The sequence below is a fragment of the Macrobrachium rosenbergii genome, chromosome 26 (genome assembly GCF_040412425.1).
Source record: "Macrobrachium rosenbergii isolate ZJJX-2024 chromosome 26, ASM4041242v1, whole genome shotgun sequence".
Taxonomy (NCBI): Eukaryota; Metazoa; Arthropoda; class Malacostraca; order Decapoda; family Palaemonidae; genus Macrobrachium; species Macrobrachium rosenbergii.
The window spans coordinates 3,311,008-3,319,109 of NC_089766.1; the positions used below are offsets into that span (position 1 = coordinate 3,311,008).

General features: G+C 37.0%; 1 protein-coding gene across 2 annotated transcripts in view; it reads right to left on the bottom strand.

Annotated features, from left to right (window-relative positions):
• The window catches only part of Amph (amphiphysin), a 140,967-nt gene extending 133,165 nt beyond the window's left edge, over nucleotides 1-7,802 (bottom strand). For both annotated transcript variants that reach the window (XM_067127866.1, XM_067127865.1), the window contains exon 1: nucleotides 7,327-7,802. The gene's annotated coding sequence lies outside the window, so the exon portion shown is untranslated. The remainder of the gene's footprint in view (nucleotides 1-7,326) is intronic.
• Nucleotides 7,803-8,102: the final 300 nt, after the last annotated feature.

Consider the following 8,102-nt stretch of genomic DNA (forward strand, 5'->3'; position numbering starts at 1 on the left):
ATGGCACTTGGCATGTTTCTTGACTGAAAAGCTCATATAATATATAAACACAGTATATAAACACAGTATATATATATATATATATATATATATATATATATATATATATATATATATATATATAATATATATATATATATATATATATATATAAACCTAGCCACTCCTTTATCAAAAAAAAAAAAAAAAACATCAAAACACCATCGCATTCCCAAACAAATCCCATAAGCCATCCCATAGTTTTGAAAGACGGGCGTGTTGTATTATCCACACCGTAAGTTTAGAGTACAACCACAAACTTGTAAACACCGGCGAGTAAACTACGCGTACCGAACGCCCTCCCCCTAAACGGAACGTGTTGATAAACAGAGTACTCATTTCTGTACACACATATCCATCAGTGAATAAGGATGATTGAACCACGTTGCTAATATATTTTTAGGGTTAAAGTTAATGACAGGTCCAGGTATTATTATGGAGGTGAGGAGATATGTATGTATGTACGTGTGTATATGTATATATATATATATATATATATATATATATATATATATATATATATATATATATATATATATGTATATATATTTTTTCCTTAAATAATAATAATAATAATAATAATAATAATAATAATAATAATAATAATAATGGGTCCACAATAATATAATTGTTTAAGGCTCGTGTAAAATTTATAAAAGCTTTCGAACCCTATTCTGGGTTCAACTCCTGTCACAAGATGAACCCAGAGTGAGGTTCGAAAGCTTTTATAAATTTTACACGAGCCTTAAACAATTAGGCTATATCATTGTGGACCCTTTAGTACATTTATGAACTCTCGTGATAGAGAGCTTTTCTCCCAAATAATAATAAGAACAATAACAGATTGGAAAATTATGATAAAAATATTACTGATACAACAAACGAGATTTAATATAATAAGTGTGAATTTACATACATACACACTTCTTATATGTATTATATATATATATATATATATGTGTGTGTGTGTGTGTGTTTGTGTGTGTGTGTGTTTCTATAATAAGTAATAAAATAAAAACAATAAGGAATCTACTGACGATAATCAGCAAAAACAACTATACCACAAAAATCCTCTGATACAAAAATTTTTAAAAAAATATGTTTACTTTACAAATTCTCTCAATGAACAGTACTTCACTCTGTAAATAAATTCACTTCAAGTTATTACGTCCACAAAACACAAAAATAAAGGAAAGAAACTATTGGACATTACCAAAAACTTACCCCGTCCTTTAAAATGCTGAGAAAGCATGGAAAATAAAAACATTAGATTAATATGAGTGAAAAGCCACAATATTGCATATGAGATTGTATTTCCAAAATACAAAAAAGGGTAAAAAGAGGGGGGGAGCTTTCAACCGTTTGCACAACGGTCCTCTTCACTGCGAAATGTAATCATGTAGACCATATACTTTATAATAAGCTAAAATAATGGTATAAAATACCTTTTCAATGTAGTTCACACTAATATGAATTAACGGAAGAATTATAATTGCCTTTCCACACAATATTTTTATTGTTCACAAAATGAAGAACGAATATTTTGATAGCCAAGTTACACAGTTATACGATGTGGAGCATTTCCAGCACTGAGAGAGAGAGAGAGAGAGAGAGAGAGAGAGAGAGAGAGAGAGAGAGAGAGAGAGAGAGAGAGAGAGAGAGAATATCTTCTGTTCAAACCTTTATAACACCACCTTCTAAGGTCTACAGCATGTAGTCACACAAGGAAAAGTAAAGATACTAATACGTATATTTATCTTTTGATAAAAAGTCAAACAGTTATACCAAGTGGAGCTTTTCCGGCACTCAGAGAGAGAGAGAGAGAGAGAGAGAGAGAGAGAGAGAGAGAGAGAGAGAGAGAGAGAGAGAGAGAGAGAGAGAGAGAGAGAATAGAATCTCGAGACCCAGGAGCAATCAGATACGTTGGAAGTTAATCAGATTACAGGTGCAATCTGCTCAGGTAAAACAAGATTTCTCTTTGCTCTTTTCACACGAGGAAATAAATTTCTGACGGTGTCAAAGGCCTAAGGCCTAATTATCAGAAATTCTACAGGGCATATAACCCGTTATATGCTATTCTATAACTTTCTCTCTGTTATCTTTCTGGGTGCCAATAACACTCGAACATCAAAAAACGTAAATACACATAAAAGTAGTTTTTCATTTTTTTGCAAATCAGGTGACCCTTTCTGGCCCAGACCCAAAAACAAAGCAAGGGAAAGACAAGGAAAGAAGAAGGGTAGCCTTAGCCACGTCTGTACAAGATATCATCAAGTTCATAAGACAGGAGATACAGAAGATGATAAAGAATTCCAAATCTGTACAATTCATAATGTCAGCCTTATGAATTATGCATTTATTAACAGACGCCATTTGCTACCAGCCATTACATAGAGCGAGAGAGAGAGAGAGAGAGAACTTCTGTGACTGTGTGTGTGTGAGAGAGAGAGAGAGAGAGAGAGAGAGAGAGAACTTCTGTGATTGTGTGTTTATGTGTGTGTGTGTGTGTGTGTGTGTGTGAGAGAGAGAGAGAGAGAGAGAGAGAAGAGAGAGAGTGAGAGAGAGAGAGAGTTGTGTTGTGTGTGTGAGAGAGAGAGAGAGAGAGAGAGAGAGAGAGAGAGAGAGAGAGAGAGAGAGTCATTTCAACGTATTAAACGCAATTACACTGACCGTTACGTGACCCTGATCCAAAACAATGGGGGAGGACCTCGGCCAAGGTCACTGGGTGGGAGGGTGCACTGAGACTGATGCAAATGAATGTTTTCGCACAAGTAAAACAATTCGTTCTTCACCTCTTTACTAGTATGTACACATACTGTTTATCCTGTGTATGTTATCTATTTATCTAAGAAGGGTTGTGTAATGTCGGCCTATTGTGATAAAATGTAATATGGATAGTACCCTTCCCTGACCCCCTTAAGCATTGTTCTTTGAGCTGTTTCTCCGGAAGTTGAATCTATCTGTCTATCTGTCTATCTATCTGTCTATCTGTCTATATATATTATATATACATATATATATATATATATATATATATATATATATATATATATATATATATATATATATATATATATAAAAAACCTTTCAATTCTTTCTAAGTCCTTTGGTGACGAGATTGCTATTTCCCAACCGCTCCTTACTTCGGCTGCAACTTACCACAGTCGACCAACCATCAGGAACATAAATTAATGCTTGTGTCAATAATTAAGAATCCGGGTACCACAACCCCCCACCCTCAACACCCCCACCCATGCATATGTGTTTGTGTGTGTGTGTGTCGATGTCCTGAATCAAATACTGAATTTTACATGACCACGAACCCCTACCTTTATTAATAATAACATTCAAAGACCAGCTACCGACCTCGAGCATAAATTGCAATATAACTGCTCGAAAACAAGTCTGGCCAAGTCAGGCAAACGTTTAATAGGCGCATCAAGCGAACTGTGAAACTTGAAAGGCCTGTCCACACTAGGAAACATCGTTTGCAAACAGTTTGAAAATTGTTATGGAAACCGTTGGGAAACAAAGTTTACAAACTGTTTCTAAACTGTTTACAAACAGTTTTCACGAAACTGTTTCCAAACAGTCTGCAAACAATGTTTCCTAGTGTAGGCAGGCCTTAAGGATCGAAAAATGCCTAACAGAATCTTGCTGTTAACGGTCAAGAGAGACTCATGTCAAGACCAAGATCTGGTATAACGTGGCAGAAAAACTGACAGTATTTAGCGAGACATTCCTTGCACTCTCTAATTAGCACGATTACGAATAAGCGTCACTCTTTCCCTTACAAGAACACGTGCAAACATACACACTGCATCGAAACATTACGCTTTCATTTTCTAGGAAAGGGTGCCCCCTAATTCTGATAAAAACTGATACAACTCGACTGCGGTCATAATCAAATCCTGTCTCTAATAATCGACGAAACATCTGGCAGCATTCAGAAATTACTAAGACCGCGGGATTTTAGAATCTATATAGTGTTAAGACTATAGAAGCCATTCTTAAGCCCTGAAGGCAGTAGGCCTATATCCCCATAGTTTGTCATTTAAATGTTTTTCTTCTTGTCATTTTTATCCATAATTTTTTCAGCCTATTATTTCACTTGTATTTCATTACAAAACTTTTAGTATTAACTATAGGAGTACTTTGTCAGGTAACAGGCTTTTCTAAAAGCCTTATAGCTCGGCCAGGGATTGTGAATGTAAAGTGAGGCTATAATCCCACTTAACCAAGACTCATTCAATAAAAAAAAAAAAAAAAAGGATTTTACCACAATTCACCATTGTCATCAACAAAGTAACCGTGTCTATCATTTCCATTTCAACATCTTAGACTGTCTTATCTGAGAGAGAGAGAGAGAGAGAGAGAGAGAGAGAGAGAGAGAGAGAGAGAGAGAGAGAGAGAGAGAGAGAGAGCGTCTTTGAGCCTATCAGGTTTATAAAGGGGAGAATGAGAGAACCATACGCCCTACAGCTACCACTGAGAGAGAGAGAGAGAGAGAGAGAGAGAGAGAGAGAGAGAGAGAGAGAGAGAGAGAGAGAGAGAGAGAGTAAATGCCTATTCGGTTCAGTGAGACAGCCACATGGTTCACACAGAAGGCCGTGCTCTTACACCGTTTAGAGACAATTGCACGGTTTGGACATACAACCATATGTCTATACAGGTCAGAACAACAGCTAAATATACCTACACGGTCCAGACAACTACAGGCCTATACAGTTTAAGACATCTCTAGGCCTATATGGTTCAGAGCCATCTGTAAACCTATATAGTTCAGAAATCTGTAGGCCTATGTAGTTCAGAGACATCACTAGGCCTGTATGTTCTGTGACGGGTGTAGACCTATACAATTCAGAGCCAGCTGTAGATGTGTCAATAGAGTTCAAACACAGTTACGTGCTAACAGAAATGCGTGCCTACATGGTTCAAAGAAATAACTTCATGGTTCAGAGAAAGAGAGAGAGAGAGAGCACATGCACAGTTCAGACCAACAGCTATATGCCTATACGGCCCAGAGAAAAAGTTAACAGTTCAGAGAAACAGTAATATGTCTACACAGTCCAAAGCAACTGGTGCGTGTACATATACACACATACACACACACACACAAACGAGAGAGAGAGAGAGAGAGAGACCTACACCATTCAAACGTCATTTCCAATGCAAAAACTAAAATAGCAGCACCCTGTCACTACGTTCAAACATCCGACAAACACTAGTAAAACAAACAATAACACCTCTGAATACACAAACTCTATAACCGTACCCCAAGCAGGAGAAATGAAATGCATACGAAATCAGCTGTACTTTCATATTCAAAACCACAAAACACACACACACACACTTATTCCTGACAGGACCCCATAACAGGTTTGTTTGCGTCGCCATGCGTTGGGTGACACCACGGCAATATAAAATCGTGGCCATACCAGTCCTCAGCTGCGCTGACAGAATAACAATACTATAGAAAGTCGCAGATACCTGTCAGGTAAACGACAGGCAAGTGTGGAAATGTACTACATTATACCCTCTGTATATTGGTATCAGAGACTATACATACTCTGCCGGTTATGAAAATATGGTTGCCATAACGGTCCTCCATTTAAAAAAAAAAAAAAAAAAGTTTTAAATAACTCTACTCTATAAGCTTCAGCCTAGTACAGTAGTCGAATATGTTATATCTTTTTATAAACTTTATGTCTTAGTGGCAGTCCTGGTTACTATATATATATATATATATATATATATATATATATATATATATATATATATATATATATATATATATATATATATATATATATGACTGCCATGCTATTATCCCAAATAACTACACAAAAGGGGCCTATAACCTCACTGATAAGCTCAGGCAGGATAACAAAGCATATTATAATCTCTCCATGTCTAAAAAAAAAAAACAAAGCTATGCGATACCTGAAAATTCTTCAAGGTGAGCAACTTAGCACAATGGTTATTGTATAGGCCTAGATGCAGAGTTGACAATAAATATTATTTCTTTATATATTTATGAACAACTTAGTACAATGGTTATTGTATAGGCCTAGATGCAGAGATAATAATATTATTTCTTTATTTATCATATAATTATTCCGCTACTGAATTAATCTTTGAATCTACCGACTAAATTTCTACATCAGCAGCAAGAATTTGGTACATTCAATTCACAAATGAAATGTTAAAAAGTTTATATACAGTATAGAACATCAAACACTCTCCATGAAGTTAAAATTTATATATAACTACACACTTGCATGCATATATATATATATATATATATATATATATATATATATATATATATATATATATATATATATATATATAATTTTGCTGTGCTCACAAGCATTGCGAAAGCTAGGCCTACAACCATACTACTATCATTTGCCGTTACCTAATGTTGCTTTAATACATTTCATGAATTTCCTTTCACTTCGCAAACATTCCGAAAACATTTCTAAAACATTCCAAAGCAAAAACTAAATAGAATTAAAATTAAAATAAAACTAAAAAGGGGCAAATGAAACAATAAATATTTACGCAAGTTCACGAACCTTGATAGCCACGGCGCTGATTACAATGGATTTCGCATACACAAAATCACAATTATCACGATTCGAAAGAAAATATATGTCTGTAATTCACAAAGTGTCACAACAATTACAGTTTTAAAATATATATACGTCAAATCCGGCCGAATTCGTCAAGAATGTAAAGCACCGTTTGACTGAGCGCCCTCAAAGAGACCTTGGGAAAACGTTCTCCCGTTGTCCAGTGATTCACGATCGGTATTTCTCGCCGAAACGGGATTTTAAAAATGAAAAATAACATAAAAATAATAAAAAAAAAAGAATCACTGCCACAAAAGACATTTTAAAAATATAGGGTACTGTAATTTTTTTAAATAGACCTATATACAAACATGCGTTACAAAACCGGCAACTTTTGAAAACTTTTTCGAAGCTGGGCCGAGGTTTGAAATTATAAAGAGAGAGAGAGAGAGAGAGAGAGAGAGAGAGAGAGAGAGAGAGAGAGAGAGAGAGAGAGAGAGAGAGGAGGACCAGCTGGTTGTCAAAATATGCCTCGGCGGTTCCTCCCTCCTGTGTCCCTTTAAACTCGAGTAACCCTTTATAGTTGTGGAAACTATTTGGCAGGGGCGAAATTTTACCGAATAACCCCTTGGAGGGGGTTAACGCAACCCTTCCGAAAGGGGTCGTGTAAAGAACAAACCTTTAATTCACTCTCGGCGCCTCCACTTACCTTTTCCTTGGCTCTGCCAGCATGTTTTTGGACGGCCTTCGCGATGATTCCCCCTTTCAAGTCCGCCATCTTCGAGTCCTAGACCAACACTGGGAGAAAAGTTAGAGATCTCGCGGCGGCTCTCGTAACACCACACTCTTGTAAAAACCTCTATCCGGAGTTCAATCGCAAATGGCCAGTTAATAAACTTCGGTCCGTATAGTTACTATCCAGTGCACTGCGTTATGATAGGTGTTATATTTTTCCCCGAGCTGTTCACCCGAGAGATACTATAATACAACTGATCGCCACCGAAGAGCATCACCCCCACCGTCCCGACCGCATTATTGGAACGCCCCGTACCGAGTTCTCCTCAAAAGTAGCTAAAACTCTGCGAGATTTTGTCGCTGTTTATTTTCAAGGTCCCTGTGCTGTTTTTCTTTATTTCTTCGAGACAGCCATCCCCTATCTGTCTCTCTGGTCATGTCACCAGTCACTGGTTGTCTTTGCAACGCATCCCGGTAGAGATATAAGCCGTGTAATTTGACACCGTAAGTTGGGGGGTGTCGTGATGCAACAGGTGTTAAGGGGAGGTGCCACTACTCGCCAGGTATGACCAAGTTTAACTATAATGCCGTACTGTGCCACCACTCGGAACCGCTATCATCCATTATGCGTTCAGATGGCCCCTTTTCGTCCTCTACAAATCACTCTCTTCTCTTCTCGGTTTTGACCTGTTCCGTGGATCGTGGCATTGTGAAGTCAGAGCCATCTTTTGCATGCCTATGACGTCTCAT